At 36.8% G+C, this 18,480-nt stretch overlaps 1 long non-coding RNA gene across 3 annotated transcripts in view; it reads right to left on the minus strand.

Moving 5' to 3' along the window:
- Positions 1-18,480, minus strand: part of LOC108393068 (uncharacterized) — a 316,705-nt gene that overhangs the window by 273,973 nt on the left and 24,252 nt on the right. The window lies entirely within an intron of this gene.

An 18,480-nucleotide genomic window follows, 5' to 3' on the forward strand; every position in this document is an offset into this window, starting at 1 on the left:
ATACAATTTGGGAAGTGCTATGACAGATATATGCACAGGACCCACAGACTCGGGGAAGACAGTGACAAAACAAAATCGATCACATGTACTTTCCAAATTTCCCTGATGTGTTGACAAATACTGGCTACATCAACCTGGGGGGAAGGGAAGAAGAAGACAACAAAAAAGTGTTTATTTTATCTAGCATGGTGACACAACCCACCAAATGTAGGCTATAAACTGTACATTTTTCTCCTGGTAATTTTTAAAGCTTTAATTTTACACAGTTATTTTACTCAAATGCACTTAGCCAACTATGAAATTTTTGCATACTTGTACTAGGGAAACTTTTAAGGCTAATGTCTATTTTTACTACATGGAAATCATCATATCTGAATTATTTCATTAAATCTTCATAATATCTCTGGGAGGTAGGCTGTTATTATTCCCATTTTACAGATGAGAAGACTGAGCCTCCAAGCAACTACAAAATTTGCCTGTGTTTGCAATTCCAGTTAAACAGAACCCTTAGCCATCTCTTCATGCTACATCAGTGTCAGTTACAGAAGAGAAAAATAAAAGATCCATAGAGCCCTCTGTTAGCACAGAGAATATTTTCATCATGATGTTTGAAATTCCATCCAATTTTTAAGATTAAAAAAAGCCCTTGAAATTATTTGGCTTATTATATCTCAGTAACAGAATGCTTGTATGTCTAATTCTTAACTTGCAGAGTGTCCACAGGGAAGCCAACTAACAGCATTGGTTTTCCACTCTAGTAGGACAACTGGATTTGGTTCTGCTCCGTTCAAGTGGTCTGCTCACAACTCTTAACAGGATGATGACTGATGTTAAGAAAGAGACCTTATTGAGACCTACTGGCTGCTTTATAAAGAAAACCCAGAGGGATCCCATTCCTTCGTGGTGCTGGGACTAGGGGGACACAGATAGTGCCATTAGCAGCCAGCAGGGTGTAACAAAAAAAGGACAGAAAGAAAAGGCACGTATTGTTTAATAGAGATCAGCTGCCAAAAAGACACTTATCAGAAGCCCTTTGTTCCCAGGGCTGGGAGGATTTGCCACAGACTCAGCACACAAGAACGCAATAAGCATCACACAGATGGAAAACACATCAAAAACCACAAGGAGCCCAAGAGGCCGGGGAGAGAGCCACCTACGAAGGGGAGCGCAGAAGGGTGATTGTCCCAAGCGCTCGCCAGCGTCACACCATGCCAGACTCTCCCGAGACAACAGCTTCAGGGCTGCCACACACAGAACTGTTGCTATTTAAATGAAGTCTGAAAGAAAGGGCCGAGCTAAAGTATTTTTCTTTTTTTAATGGGTTTTAGCTCAGGTCTGAGCTAAGTGGGCTCCTGTGTTCCCCAGTGACCCAGCCACCTGAAAGGCTACACGCCCACGGGGACCCTTCCCCAACCCATCAAGTGTGGGAACAAATTTGGTTGATTCTCTTCCAGAGGGATCTTGGCAATCACACAGCAGGTTGTGCCTCCCACACAAAAGCGGTTCCTTGTATTCCAGTGACCTTTGCTTCGACCCTTTGCTTCCACCTCTGCTTGCCTTCCTCCGACACTGTGTTATATATGGCACTGCTCTGTGGGCCTCACAGACTTCTTCCGTTCCTTATTATTTGACTGAGACTACGGGTCACAATAATGACAGTGACAGTCCTCAAAGAGGCCAGGCTGGGGGGGGCATCCAACTCCCTGACACTTTACTTCATTAGAAACAGAACAAAAAGCAGGAATTCTAACTGGGTGTCCTGGCTTTGAAGTTTACTTAGCTTCTCTCTTTTCCTTTTTTTTAAGAACACAAACAGAAGGCTAATTTCGCAAGAGTTTCTGAAAGCAACAATCAAATAGTAAATTACCTAAACAAAGTGACCTATTTACTTGTAGGGACAAATACAGAGCTAAAAAAGTATAAAAGCACTCTGTATGAAAGTGCATGTATCAATGTTAGTTAAAAATTGAACTAAATAAATTTAGTTTACATTCTTTATTTAAAATTCTGAGAACTACCAAGGATAACTAAGGTCAATTTTAGGTTTAGCTTCTTAATTTGTATGGAAAAGCCATAATTCAGAAAATGATGCTTAGCATGGTCAACAATCTCAGGGAAAATAGGACCCCTGAGTTTAGGGTTTCTTACAAATACAGCTGTTCTGTAATGGCTTAGGATTCCATGTGGTTGTGATATTTCTAGAAGGAAGGACTAAGTCAATCCTGATGAAACTTTAAAAGATGCCACCAAGTCTAAATGTTTCAACGTCAACACTTCGACTGCTAAATCATTCCCTCTGTTTTAAAGGAGTGATTATTTGATTGGCAATGGAGGTGGAGAGAAATCCTTCACCAGTAATGCATGTGGGCACATCATCTCCATGATTACATATGAAAGAGGATGGGATCTGGGGAAAGACTCCTGATTCATTCAGACACACAAATCATCCAAAGGAGGGGGCTACCCTGTTTTCTCTTGAACTCTAGTAGGAATTTCCCATGCCATAATTGTATTTGTTATAGTACAATGATCAAAGTCAATAAATTCCTCCATCTATGCCCATTCAAGGAAACCATATGGCATGACTAGGAGAGTCGCATGTAAGACTGGTTTGTCATATACATGATTAAATACCCATGGGGGAAAGGAACATTGCGGAGAACTAAAACATTTAAAAGAAGAGACTATAAAACAATGAGCTCCAAGAGACACGTGGATATATATTCTACTTAAAACCTAAAGTGGTGGTCTATACAGAAAACACACTGCAATATGATCATGAGAGGAAAAGAGGACAAATTCCTAAAAACAGTAGGTGATTTTGCTCATCATCTGTGTACATAGAACCATTTAGGGCTGCATCACAAGTCAGGGGTTCTGGGAGACAGATATGTCGATTCTGAAATCCATTGATTATCAGACAATCTTATTATCCAGTGTTCTCTTGGACTGCAAGGAAATGTTTACCATTTAGTAAAAAACAATGAGCTAGTATTTTCTTCCCTTTCAGACTGATGAAGATCAGAAAGTTTGCTAATAATTCCCAGAACTGGTGTAGACACAAAGAAACATACACTGTTGGAGAAAGTAAGATTTTAGAAATCATCTTTGACTATAGTCATCAAGACTTTTAATTTGCAAAACAATGGCCTCATAATTACATGGCTAAGAATTACAGAACAGGCACAAGATACCCATGTGTTATATGCCCATGAGTATCCACTGCAGCATTTTTCTTTTGTTTTAGCAGAACTTCAAAGAAATCTGAATATCTAGCAATACAGAAACAGACACATGAAATAGAATAATCCATTCAACAGAAAAATATGCATTCAGTAAGTTAAATAAATTACCTGTTTCAGTGTCCAAGATTTTAAGTCATAGAATATGAGTCCCCTTGTGTAAAACAAAGAAAGAGAGGGAGGGAGGAAGGAAGCAAGGAAGGAAAGAAAGAAGAGAAAGGGGAAAATTTTAAGTATAGGCATACCTGATAATGTTGCTTATAACAAACAAAAGTAACATAGAAAATTTCTGAAAATTTACATTAGAAACAGATTTTAGTAATATACTCCAAAAGAGGGAATTTGAAGAGGAAAGGAACTTCATTTTTCATTTCATATTCTTTGTTCTATTTGACTTTTTTCTCTTAAATAAGCATGTAAACTTACATAATTTTTTTAACTAACTTTTTTTAAGACATATCTGCAGCTCAGTTTTCTCTTTTTTCTAATAAACCTTTATTGAAGAATAATTTATATACAATAAAATCCATTGATTTTAAGTGAGCAATTCAGTGAGTTATGAAAAATGTGTACAGTCATATAACTACCATCATAATCATGATAGAGAATATATTGCCATCACCCCTAAAATTTGCTCCTACCCCTTTGCTACCAATCCTGTAACCCTATTCCTGGGTCTCAGAAACCACCAATCTGCTTTCTATCACCAGTTTTTCTTTTTCTAGAATTTCATGTAACATAATCATGTAAAATGGAATTTTGCATCTGGCTTTTTTCACTTAGCATAACACTTTGACGAGTCATCTATGTCATATTTATCAGTAGTTTGTTCCTTTTTATTGCTGATTAATATTCCATTGAGTGTATATATCAAAATTCATTAATCCATTCACCAACTAATGGACATTTGGCTTCATTCCAATTATTGACTATTACAAATAAAGCTGCTCTTAGTATTCAAGCACAAGTCTTTCTGTGGACATATGTTTTCATTTTTCCTTGATAAGTACCTAGTAGTGGCATTGCTGTGAAATAGGCTGATTTCACTGATTTTTTTCTATTTTCCTCTTTCTCTTTCATTGATTGCTAAACTTTACTATTTCCTCCCTCTGCTTACTTGGTGTTTAATTTTCTCTTCTTTTCTAGTTTCTTATGGTGGAAGCTTAAATCAGAGATTGCAGAACTTTTTCCTGTCTCTAATAGAAATTAATGCTTTAAATTTCCATCTAAGTACTGCTTTCACTGCATCCCACACATTTTGGTATGCTGCGACTTCATTTTTATTCAGTTAAAATAATTTCTAATTTTCTTCATAACTTTGTCTTTGGCCCATGTTTTTCTTTAATTGTTGTTTAAGTTTCAAATATTTGAAAACTTCTCAAATAGATACCTTTCATTTATTGATTTCCAGTTCAAAGCCATGGTGATGAAAAAACATATTTGTATAATTTCATTTTTTTAAATTTATTGAGATTTGGTGTATGTTCCAGAATATGGCCTACCTTGGTGGCTAATCCATGTGCACTTGAAAGGAATATTCATTCTGCTATTGTTGAATGAATTGTTCTATAAAGGTCAATTAGGTTAATTTGGCTGACAGTATTGTTTAGTCTTTCCCTCATAAATTTTTCTGTTTACTTATTGTATCTACAAAGAGGGTAATCAAAATCTCCAACAATAAATGTTTGTCTAGTTCCCATTTAATTTCTGTCAGATTCATTTCATTTGTTTTGCAGCTCTTTTATTACATGCATTATTTTATTACATACATTTAGGCTTGTTAAGTCATCATAATGAATTTACCTTTTCATCATTATGAAATATCCCTATTTATCCCAGGCATATTCCTTATTATGAAATTTACTTTGATAGTAATATAGCAAATCCAACTTTGTTTTGATGAGTGTACACATAGAATATCTTTTTATGTCTTTTCACCTTTATACTATCTGTGGCTTTATATTTAAAGTGGGTTTCTTATGGATGGCATATAGTTAGTTGAGTCTTAATTTTTTTTATCCAATATGACAATCTTTGACTTTCAATTGGAGTATTTAGACCTACAGTGTACAATATGACTGCCACTGTCCACATGTGGCTATTGAGCACTTGAAAGATGGCTACTAAAATTGAGATGTACTCTAATTATAAAATACACACAAGATTTTGAAGACTTAGTCTTACATGAAAACAAAACAGAAACTATCTCAGTTATTTATCTCATTGCATATTGAAATGTTATTATTGTAGATGCTTTGGGTTAAATGAAATTATCAAAATTAATTGCACATTTTGTTCATTATGTCACTAGTAGAAAAATGTATATATGTGCCTCGTATTATTTTTCCATTTAACCAAACTAATTTAGACAATTTATGTTTAATATTATCAATGTGGTTGGGTTCAAGTTTACTATGTGAATTTTTTGGGACTCTTATTTCTTAGGTTCACAGCAAATATAGGAGAAGATACAGAGATTTCCTTTATATCTCCTGCCTCCCTACACACACGCAGTCTCCTCCATTATCACCATCACTCACCAAAGTGGTGTATTTGTCATGATTGATGAACCAACATTGACTCATCATAATTGCCCAAAGCCTATCATTTACCTAGGGTTCAGTCTAGGGATTATATGTTCTATAAATATAGACAAAGGTATAATAACATGTATCCATCTAATGATCATTATCATTAGATAATCTATCATCATTATATTATTGTACTTTTACTGCCTAAAAAATCCTCTGTGCTCTGCCTTTTTAGCCTTCTTCAGCCTCAACCCTCGAAACAACTGGGTTTTTTTTTTTGCTGTCTCCATAGTTTTGTCTTTTCCAGAATGTCATATAATTGGAATCACACAGTATGTAGCCTTTTCACATTGGCTTCTTTCACTTAGTAACATGCATTCAAGGTTCTTTTTTATCTTCATGGCTTGATAGTTCATTTCTCGTTAGAGCTGAATAATATACCATTATCTAGACATACCACAATTTTTATCCACACACCTACTGAGGGACATGTTTTCCAAGTTTTGGCAATTGTGAATAAAGCTGCCATAAACATTATGAGGAGACTCTCATGTGAACGTAAGTTTTCGATTCTTTATGGTAAATACCAAGAGTGTGATTGCTGGATCATATGGTAGGAGTATGTTTAGTTTTTTAAGAAACCAGCAACTATCTTCTGAAGTGACCATACTATTTTGTATTCCCAGTAGCAATGATTAGAATTCCTGTTGTTCCACATCTTCCCCAGCATTTCCTTTTGTCAATGTTCCAGATTTTCATCATTCCAATAGGTAGGTAATGGTATCTCATTGTTTTAATCCACATTTTCCTGATGATGACATAAGATGTGGAGCATCTTTTTATATGCCTAATTGCTATTGGTATTTTTTCTTTGGTGTGGTGTCTTTTAAGGTCTTTGGATCATTTTCAATCAGGATGTTCTCTTTTAGTTGTGTTATGTGAGTTCTTTGTGTATTTTGGATAATAGTTCTCTATCAGATATCTCTTTTGCAAATATTTTCTCCCAGTCTGTGGCTTCTCTTTTCATTTTCTTGACATTGTCTTTCACAGAGCATAAAAATTTCATTTAATCTTAATGAAATCCAATTTATCAATTATTTCTTTCATGGGTCATGCTTTTGGCGGTGTATCTAAAAAGTGATTACTAAATTCAAAGTTATCTAGCCTTTTGCCTAATTGTACTTCCTTTGCTCCTTCATCAAATGCCAGTTGACTATATTTGTGTGGATCTATTTCTGGGCTGTTTTATTCTGTTCCTTTTATCTCTTCTCTTCCTTAGCCAATACCTTACTGCTTGATTACTGAGCCTTAAAGTAAGTCTTGAAGTTGGGTAGCATCATTCTCCAATTTTGTTTTTGGCTATTTGGGGTCCTTTTCCTCTCCATATAAATTAGAAGCAATTTGTCAATATCCACAAATAACTTGCTGGGATTTTTATTGGGATTGTATTGAATCTATAGAACAATGTGGGAAGAACTGACATCTTGACTAATATTGAATTTTCCTATCCATAAGCATGGAATATTTCTCCATTTATTTAGTTTTTCTTTGATTTCGATCTGTATACATTTTATTTCCTTTTCTTGCCTTATTGCCTTAGGAAGGGTTTCCAGTACATGTTGAAAAGGAGAGGTGAGAGGCAACATCCTTACCTTGTTCCTGATCTTAGTGAGAAAGCTTCCAGTTTATACACCATTATGTATAATATTCACTATAGGCTATTTGTAGCTTTTATCAAATTGAGAAAAAGTTCCTCGATTCCCTGTTTACTGAGAGTTTTTATCATGAATGGTTTACTATATTAAAATGTATTTCTTTTTGTCCCATCTGTTTTTTTCTTTTTTTTATTTGTCTTTAACTGCCTCTCTTCAGATTCACTGAAGATCATTTTACTTTATTTTCTCTCCTCTATTGACTTATTAACTATACCCCTTAATTTTTTTAGAGGATCCTCTAGAGTTGGCAATATACACTTATAATTTATCATAATCTACCTTCAAATAATATTTACTTCATGCATATTGTAAGAACCTTAAAACAGTAGGCTCTTTTATTTATACTCTCTTGCCCTTTATACTATAACTATACTTTTTACCTTTATATGTTATAAATCCCACAATACATTGTTAATTATTTTTGTTTAAACAGTTATGTTTTTTAAGGTTCACATACTTTTTTTTTCAGAATAATTCTACTTCTAGAAACCTATCCTAAAGATTTAACTAAACGCATTCAAAGTATATTCATTGGAATAGTATTCATTAAAGTAAAAATATGACAACCTAATAATGATCTACAGTAAGGGAATTTTTAAATTATTTTATATCCTTACAGAGAAATATTAGATAGCTCTTAATGTATATGTTGAAAGACATTCAAGGACACAAAAAAATGCTTATGATATAAAGTTAAGTGAAAATAAGCAGACACCTCCTTGAACTGCAACTCTGTGCTCTTAGTTCAGCCTATCACCCAGGCTCCATTTGGATTCCCTTCTCTGGGCTGCAGCCTGGAAATTCTCCCAAGCAGGACCCTGGGGAAATCACAGAGTTCTCCTCATCATTCCCCTTCTCTCAAGAATCACTCTCTTGAATGGCCTATTGACTATGTCTGAAAACCATGGCATCACATATTTTCTCTGGTTTTCTAATTGTTTAAGGTGGGATGTATACAGATCTCTGTAATAGACAAAGATTGATAATTTGTAAATAACAGGAATATAAAATACAGATAACACCAAAACTCTCTGAATATATTTTACTTTTTATGAAATTTCAAAATCTTAGATTGTTTCCTGGTCATCTTTCTAAGAATCACGTATCACATATTATAGTTCTGCCAAATGACATTGAATATATACAAGCTTTTGAGAGAGAATATTGCATCTTCACTTCAAATCTCACTGTAAGCCAACATCTACCTACAGCCACTACAACTCTCGATTTTCACATTCTTTGAAGTGCTGATTATGTTCTGCTTGCTCATCAGATCCATCTTCGGTGCTTCTCTGCTTTTTTCTGTCTTCCAGTTAGGTTTAACCAAGAGAAGGCCCTGGGAGGAGAGCCAAGGGTGGGAAGAGACAGTGATCCTATCCATATACATCCTTTTCCATCCCATGATTTGGAAACAGCTGCATTCCTCTAGTTATGGCCAGAGCTCCTAAAAGCAGTTCCTTCCCTGTGGCTTCAAAACCAGCCAGGTTCCAATAACACCACTCTCTCTCCTAGGTTCTTCAAGTCTAGGGATGAAAATGGTTTGGCTTTCTGTCACTGCTAGTTCCTGCGTGTATCACTTTCCCTTGTTTTTGTTTTTGTTTTGCCTGCTTACACTGTTGTAAACAACCTCTTTATTAAATATTCTTGGGTTAATCTTTTAGTGGGTCATTCATTTCCTGCTGGGGTCTCTACAACTTCAGGCCACACTATTAATGCTCCATCTCTGAAATCACACAACCTTCCAGTCTCTGACTACAGCTTCCTGTCCTTTCAGTTCTTCACTTCCCTCCCTCTCCTGCTTCTCCCAATCTTTCAGCATCTTTCTGGCTTCATTTCCTTCTCAATTCAGCCTAGATTCAATAGTCCTGTCATGTCACCAACTTTTATGTCACCACTTTTTAATGGTTCTCTTCATTTCCAAGATATCTGACTCCTCAGTTTTGCAGTCATGGTTTTAAAAATACTCTGGGTCTTTATCTATAAAATGAAGAGTTGGATATCCTCATCTCTACACAGGATAACCATTGCCCAACTGGATCGCTTGTGAGGGTGAAAAAGAGAACTATTAATTAGTACACCAGGACAACAAGACAGTCTCCCAAAAACTGGGCATGTGACTATCTATCTCTACAGACTCTTCCATCTCTAGAATGCTATGGTTATATTACACACATTAAAACCAGAAAATCGACCTCCATTTCTTTTTCTGGAATCATGGGCTTGCAGCTAAAAAGATGTTCTACTTAGTGAACACAACACAATACACGGAAAAAGATAAGAAATCAAAGGTAAAGAAGTGGAGGCTGAGAAACATAAAGAGAGCACAAGAAGAAGAGTTGGACTAGTAAATGTTCTTTCCAAATCTCAGGGTTATAAACAGTGGCCCTCAAGGAAAGGCCCTGCTTTTTCTAACGAGCAAGTGGAAATGAACGCACAGAATAAACTACCCATCTGGGTATAAATGGAAAGCCTGGTGCCCTTTTGCCTTCTTGCCTCTTCTATCCTATTTTCAGTTTTCAGTCCCCGACCCACAGATACCCGTGCTCTGCCCTGTGTGCTGCTCGTATCCCAGGACAAAAAGGCTCCTCTGCTGGCCGGGCACAGTCACCGTGGTGGCTGGGGGTCGTGAACTCCCAAGCTGTGGGTCTTGGCACAGTTCCATGCCTTATCTGCATCCTGGTGCAAATCAGTCCCTTTATCTAATTAGCAGCCTTATAAATAGCCACCTGCCCCAGAGCTTAACCATTAAAGATGCAATATTGGCTGAATAGCTTGAGACAAGTGGTGAGGATAACAGAAAACTGAAAGCTGATCTTAGTGAGGCCCTTTCTCTCCTGGCTACAGGCACCTGCACGCCCTGGCCCACCCACAGAGCAGGAGTTCAAAAGGAGGCCAAGAACAAATCGCTTCTGTCTTTTCAAGGCTCACCTTGAGTGAGTCTCCTGATCCAGTAGCCTCCCAGGAGCTGGGCCTGCTGAACTCTGCCTACAGGACCTGCATGACCATTCCTGTTCAGGTGCCCAGCTGTCCCCTGCCTCAAAGCTTCCTCTCTGAAGCATCCAGTCCCGTTTCTGTCTCTGGAACTTACCCATCTGCCCTGGCCTGCTGCAGTCTACACCCTGGTCCTGATACATTAGAACTAGCTACTGATTTGTTTGAAAGACTGGATTCTTTCTAACTTGTTTAAATGCTAAAGCTTTCTTGTGCTAATGAGACCATACTCTAAACTCATATTACCCAGGTGTTAGGTTCAGAACACTTCCAAAAAAACGGACTAAGGACAAAAAACAAAATTATTTTTATTCAGCATTCAGTACATAGAAACAATTATCTCCCTATATTCATTCTGCAGATACTGATGAGTCTAGAATTTTAAAAAGTTGAAACCAATGCATTCTGAAGGCGTAAAATGTGGTGAATCTGGCTTTTGCATCCTGAGCTGAATTTCAGAAATGATACCAAGAGCTGGAGGTAGATGAGGGTACCAGGATGACAGAGGTGTTCAGCCACCATGTTACAGGGGATTTTGTGGTGCCACTTTTGAGTGTTTCTGTCTGTTATGAAATTCAAATAGGATTTCAAGGCAGTCATCCACTGTGAACTTCTGGAATTAAAACAGACTGAAAATGCACCCAGTATTCTCCTTTGTTCTGAGGAATATTTGTTCCACATGTACAGAACAAGCACAGGTCTCACTGTAATTTTATTGTCATGTCATGATTTCAAAGTTTCTTACTTTCTATTATTGTGCTATGTATTTATACATCCAACAGAAACCTATCAAACTGGAAATAATTAGCCATGCTCTACTGGCAGTGGTCAAGTATAAAAACTACAGAAAAAGACTTAAAGGAAGGAAATTTCTGTTAAGTCTTTTCATTCATTCTTTTTGTTAGCACAAGCTATGATGCATTTCATTTTGTTCCACAATTCATTTCATTATCAGATTAGTCACTCCGGTTTGAAATGATAATAAGCAATAGGGTTTCTCCTACTTCCTTCGACAGGCTATTCCAGAGGCTAGCAGATCTGACTGATACAGGCTTCTTGATATTCAAATATAGTCTCTTTTCTTGAAGTTTCCATTGTTCCTAGTTATTAATTTATATTTTTAAATAAAATATCTTCAGGGTCTCTGCAAAGAAGTCAGTGTTCTGAATTTGTGCAAGCAAAAATGAAGCCAGGCTTACATTGCCACCCTGCCCACTATGATTCCCCAAGCCATTCCAGGAACAACCAGATTAAATTGCTGAGCTCTGAACCAAAGCCTAATGGCTGTTATTTAGGTTTCTTTTGAGAATGGGAGAGATTACAAACTTGAAAATAAGAGCAACTTTTGTTGAAACTTCCACTTTTCTTCTCTAGCCCTCTTGAGTAGGGGTCACCAATGAATTGCCACTGTATTCCACACAGATTGAAATATTCCTATGCGCATTGATCTCTTTGACCACTTCTAATGATTCTTACCTGGTGTTCAATTATAATCTTATTAAACAAAAGTGTTCAGTACTTAAGGAGGTGATGACTTTTTGGTACATAATAACCTGTTTAATGTCTGGTTTCTCTTCAGATTTTAAACTCCATAAAGGCAGGGACAGTTCATTTCTCAATCACCACTCCATCCCTGTGAACAGATGCTTCTTACAGGGAGGAAGTGTGCAATGGCCACTTTATTGTGTAGAAACTATGACAATGACTAAGTTAAAATTCTATGGCTCTTGAAAATTACAAAGTAGGATTTATAGTCCCAGTGATTTCTTAATAATATAACTATATTATCATCAATTAATGAGATAAAAACAGTGTTGGGGCTTCAAAAAACAATGGAAAAGATATATTTGCTGAACCTGTAACTCTAAAAATTAAAGAAAATAGAAATTTCCTAAACAAACATATCATTGAAAGGATACCCAATTTGAAACTTGTTGAGTTATTCAGAGGAAGTATGTAAGCCTAAAATGCATCCTTCAGAAACACCTGAGATAAATAGTGATTTCTCAGTTACAAGGCATTTGGGATGTAGCTTTTGACTTAACGACAACTTTCCTAACTAGAACAATTTATCATTATGATGAATAAATACAGAATCACTTGTTTTTTCTCCAAACAGTCTCATCTTTCTTCTCTGCAAACACCACAGAGGACACACAGAGGGCAGGAGTGCAAAGGAGGTCTGCAATTTGGAAATGGCCCAAGACAAACTGAAATTTTCTGAAGATACATTAAACTGTCAGCAAAGAGCTCCATACCCAGAGCTTCAACTACGGGAAAACCCCACAGCATGCTACAGTCACTGGTTCCATAAGCTGTTTTAGAGAAGAGGGCAGAAAACAAGGGGTTATTCACATGATTAAAATGTGTCCACCTAAGCCCTGATAAAACTTCCTCATGAGTAGAAAATTGGAATTATTTCCCTTTTTCATCCCAAATTAAGTACGCATTCCCCTGAGCAGCTCAGCCTCTAGAGCACTTGCTGGACCAATACAGATACCCACATCTGCTCTGAGACCTGCAGTACAAGGTCCTGCCTCCAGCCTAAAAGAACATCCCAGGAAAGTGACATCTAAGATCTGGGACTGCAAGATGGTTACTGCAAGTAAGCAGTTGGCCCCAATTCTTCCTGAAGCTTCTCCTTACATAGACATCCTAGCTAGTGGTGTAGAATCCCTGGCAGAAGTGTGGAGACAGCAGAGGTTGGAGACAAAGAAAGCCAACTGCTCAAGATTGTCCCATCTCCCCTTATTGTAGGGTGACTAAGCCAGAAAACAGAAGGTAGGTGAGAACTATCTACCCTCACATGCCTATTAAGCTCCTAAGGAGTAATTCTCTGGTGACTATATTGACTTATATATTTATATTTATGCCTTAGGAACATGAAAGTTAAGATGGTGGCATTACATAGAAAATAAAGAACAGATGAGGCCATAGAGTTGAACAACTTTAGTCACCAGGGTTCATTCTAGTTTCTGCTTAGCTAGTGTGTGAATATAAGCAACTTAATTCACTTCTCTTGAAACAATTTCCTCATATTCTAAATGAGACAGATGAGGCCAAAATTTTCTAAGATTACTTCTGGCTTTATAATTATACAGTTCTCTGTCCTAAGTAATGAATTTCTATGAATGTTATATGTAAGCCAAATAGAAAACTATGCTGTAGGATATTTGATAATGATAAAGAATCATGAGGGAAGTGTGTTAGTGAGAATTTGCTTCTCTTTTCTAGTCATCCTGCAGGAATTCATGAAACAATAGGATGTTTTAATATATAGGAATGTCTGCTGAGCTAAAGGGTACAGGCTTCCTAGACATGAGTTGTAACCAAGAAAATAAAACTCAAGAAGAAAATAGAAGCATTAGGAAATTTTTACTAGGAAGGAACAAATATAAGCAGCAGGGGTTGGGAAAATGAACAAAAGTAAATTTATAGGAAACAGAGAACTGAATAGCTCTGAAATAAATGTGAGGGTCCAGATATATCTGAGAAAATGTTTCATGGTCAAAACAAAGGACAGAAAATTGACTCAAGCCCACCATGATGCCCATAAGCAGGAAAGCCCTTCAGCTAGGGCTGTAGGCAATCAAAATTTTTAAAAAAGAAAAGTAGTCAGAGGTAACCATTAATATTTCAGATGGAACTATTTCTCCTTGAGCAAAGGGACTATGTCTTTTTTATCTACTTGTTTCCCTCACTTAACCCAGGTTCTGGCACCCTGTGGGAGACACAGAGATGTGCCACCCAGTTGCCCATTCAAGGAAAGACTTGCTGCCCAGCAGCTGGGAGTGTGGTCAGCCTCCAGCTGTCAGCTGAGTCAAGGTTGGCCTCAGCTATAGACCTGAGGTCATGCTTTTTTGGAAGCCTGAATCCAGTACAAGCAAGAAGAGAGGAAGTGGTACTGAAGGGTAAAGGCCTAACAGCTCTGGTGGGCAGTTCTGACTCCACAGCTCCCTGCCAAGTGAGCTGAGGTTTTGTCAGCCCTGCTTTGCAATTTGACTTGTCTCTTGGTCCAGTTCTGTTTCCACCCCCTTCTTTTCACAGATGTTGATCCCTTCATAAACCTCTTGGACTCCAAATTTCCTCTCAGCATCTGCTTCCAAAGAACATAACCTGCAACACACCCATTATATATTCAATAAATATTTAATGAATGAATTAAAAATTCCTTTCCCCCAAAAATGTTCCCATTAAGACAAATATTAATTCCTTTGTCTTAGTGCTTCTGCTCTTGTAAACACTTATGAGGTAATTAGCATGTTTCACTTATTGTTAACTACTGTAAAGGAAGCCCTGAGGGCACATTCTGATAGGAAGAAAAGAAGAGAAAGCAGGAGAGCAATGGTCAAAAAGCATGGAGAATTAAGTTCCTGGATCCAGTCCTCATTCTACCATTTGCTAGATGTGTGCCCTTGGACAAACACCTCAGAGGGCTGTTTTGAGAATTAAATGAGTTAAAATGTAAAAATGTTTTGGCTAGTGAATGGCATGAAGTAGAGCACCCAATGCCTATTAACTATTTCTATTTCTAACTTCATATTTTTGCTATCGAGCAGGCCTAGCCATATGTAGACATTAAATATCAAGTCAGGAAAGATGAAGAATGACAAGAATAAGTGAATGAATACAAGCACTACTAATAATACAGTCAGAATTATATAATTTATTGTAACACATTCACCTTCAATCTAGTCTGGGAAATGGGTTTTTATAATCTCTTGCATATATTTACATCACTTGAATTACCACATTGCTTTATAATTACCTGTTTTTGTATCTATTTCCCCCCTCACTTCACCATTGTAAGATCCTCAAGGGTAAGATATTTCAACGCATGAATCCTTCTGTCCCCTTTCCTTTATCTATTCACTTATTTCTTCATTCATTAAACAAATAGTAAGCACATGTCATGTATCAGACACTGCTTTTTGGCAATAAAACAGCAAACAAAAGTTCCTGCTCTCTGAGAGCCTACAGCCTACATGCTGGTGGATTACAATAATAAATAAACAAATAGTCACTATGTTGTCTAATGAAAGGTGCTATAAAGAATTACCCAATGGTGAACTCAGAGTGGATTTTCAGCAAATGTTGAATTAACTCATTTAACCAAGAGAAAAAAGAAATAAGAGCCAAAGGCCAATAAAAGACATTGTAATTGTTCTTTCTGCTCAACTCAGAATGGAAGAGCTATGTAGGACACAGATGGCTGGGACAGAAGACACTCACTATATCTTTTGCAGTTCAACTACTCAGAAGCTAAGCAAAGTAAAACTAATGCAGAAGAGCAGGGGAATCTTGGAGGTCACTTAAAGGTGAACATTATTTCCTTATTTATGTTACCTGGGTGCGGCTTGCATGTAAATTTTCACCCTCAAAAATTTTTCGCCCCTGTGATTATAGAAAGATTCCATTATACTAGCAGAAAAGCAGCTCAAATTTTCAATGACCCTATTAATTATCATTATCATCACGATCATCATCATTACCATAACAGGCAAACATTATATACCTATTTAAGTCACCATAATGCTATAGTCACCCTTATCATTCTCCTGTCTATATCATCGTTTTGAATACATCCTTAAGACAAAATGAAAATGGCACCTTCACTGTCACATGCAATGATTTACAAATTCAACTTCTCCTTGGTTAACTGAAGGACAATCTCTTCTACAAATGAATAGCCAAATAACACTAAATTGCTTCAATATACTTTGATCTCTTCTTATAAATACCTTGATCAATGTAAGCTTCTCACTTCTCCCTTAATGTCTCTCCTGTAAGTATGGCCTTAAAATCTGAAGACAGTTTGGCAAAATTCAGGGCACTTTTTTCTATTCAGAAAATCTTACAGGTTTTACATTAGACTGTCTTATCCAAAGTAGTTTTTTTATGTGTATAAACAAAGCAGATGAGATTAGAAGGAAACAGCACCCTAAAGACTGCGCACCACCATTACTGCTTTGTTCCCCTGTTGGAACAATGGATAGTAATGCTCTTCATCATCATATTCACCCTTTGAAGTCCTGTCCAACTCCCTGAATCCACCCTCCACCATGACCACACTATCACCCTTCTGCCATTCCCTATCCACCCAACATTTCTTTCCACCAATACACATTTTTGCTACCACTTCTGATACCAGGTTTTGAAAGGAGAAAATGATAAACAACTTCCTAATTCTGTACTCTCATTTAAAGTCTCTCCCCTTTTCCACTGGTTCTTACTCACCATATCTCCAGCTCACCTCTGACCTCCACTGCTCCCCAGCCATTTCATTGCTAACTTGGCCTGCGTCAGAGGAATGATTCATAGAATCATAAAACTCAGGGTGGAAGAGATCTTAAAGGTCAGCTAATTCAACCACTCAGCTAAGTGGAAAAACCAGCTCTTATTTTCATTCTTTCTTCCCGGACTTCCCAAACTCAATTGCAAACATAAGAACAGTGTGTCTAGCTGTTATGAATGCCCTTTTTTGGGTATCTTTTTAAAACCAAGGTAGATGCCTCTCTTGCTGAGATAGTTTAGGTAGAGTCCTATCAACAGTAGACAATGGCTTACAAATGAGGAAACCTACAATCTTTTTAATACAGAGCTGGTCACTCTTTCAAAAAGTGTTTTTGAAGGTGAGCATATTTATTTCAATTACTCCATTTATTCCATAGGACCACTAAATACTCTTCTCAGAAAACATAAATAGACAATTCATCAAGAAAAGATTTAAAAATGGTCAATAAACATATTAAAATGTAATCAGCTTCATTCATAATAAGATAAATAAATGTCAATTAAAATTGCAAAGACATAATATTTCCCTTCTATCATATGGTAAAATTTTAAAACAGGCATCATACATTTCCAGTGGGTGTGTACAGAACCTTTATGGATGGGGATTTGGAATATCTAACAGAACTACATGTGTGTTTACCTTTTGACCCAGCAATCCCACTTTCAGGAATTTACCCTGAAAATATAGCACCAAAAATATAAAAATATATCTGTACAATATTATTCAGATTATTCATCATAGTATTGTTTATAATTTTTAAATATTGGAAGCAACCTAAATGCCCATATAGAGGAGAGCAGTTGAGTAAATGATGGCACATCCACACAGTGGAGTACTATATAGTGGAAAGAAAGGATGTGCACCATCTCTAGGAGCCAATGCAGAGTGCTCTCCAGGATAAATTGTTAAATGAAAAAAGATACCTACAGTAAGTTATTTTTGTGTAAGAAAGAAGAGAAATTTAGAAAATACGCAAGTATCCACTCATTTGTGCACAAAGAAACGCAGGCAGGATAAAATGGAAACCCACAAGACTGAATGCTTCATATACTTGTGAACACAAGGAAGGAGGAGGATAAAAAATGGAATATAAACAAATGAGCCAGTTTGAGGGGGTCAGACGGGTGAATTTACTCAAATCACTTTTAAGTAGAATAGTTGGACTATATACCTTCAGACTAAACACAGAAAGAAGTATTAACAATTATTGAAGCCCAATCAGCAGGATTTTTTTTTTCTCATAGATATCTATAGGTTAAAATTCTGAAACTGCTTTCTGTATATTTTAGGATTAAGCAAATAAGTAAACATGTTGTGGTCAATGGAAGCCAGACTTCTCATTCACTGACAGAGATACAAATGTGGAAATGAGGAAAATCTGAATGATCCCTGTGACATTTCCCAGCTCTGTCTGCTGAGAAGGCCTTGGAGCAATGACACCCATTCTCCTCTTACAAAACAAAACAAGTCTGGGGCAGGGAAAGTACAGCTTGAGTCTGGAATATCTTTTCAGGGCAGAAAGTAAGAAAGTGCTCTAAGAATGATGTAGGGACATATCAAAAGGACAAAGAAGCCAGCTTGAAACGCTACTCAGTAATTAAATCTTAGAAATCTAAGCATCAAAATTATGATGGTAACTTATTATCACCCACTGAATAAAATAAGAATCCATGAGTCTATAGTGATATACATACACATATGAAGAG

This window comes from Manis javanica, chromosome 13 (genome assembly GCF_040802235.1).
Source record: "Manis javanica isolate MJ-LG chromosome 13, MJ_LKY, whole genome shotgun sequence".
Lineage (NCBI taxonomy): Eukaryota > Metazoa > Chordata > Mammalia > Pholidota > Manidae > Manis > Manis javanica.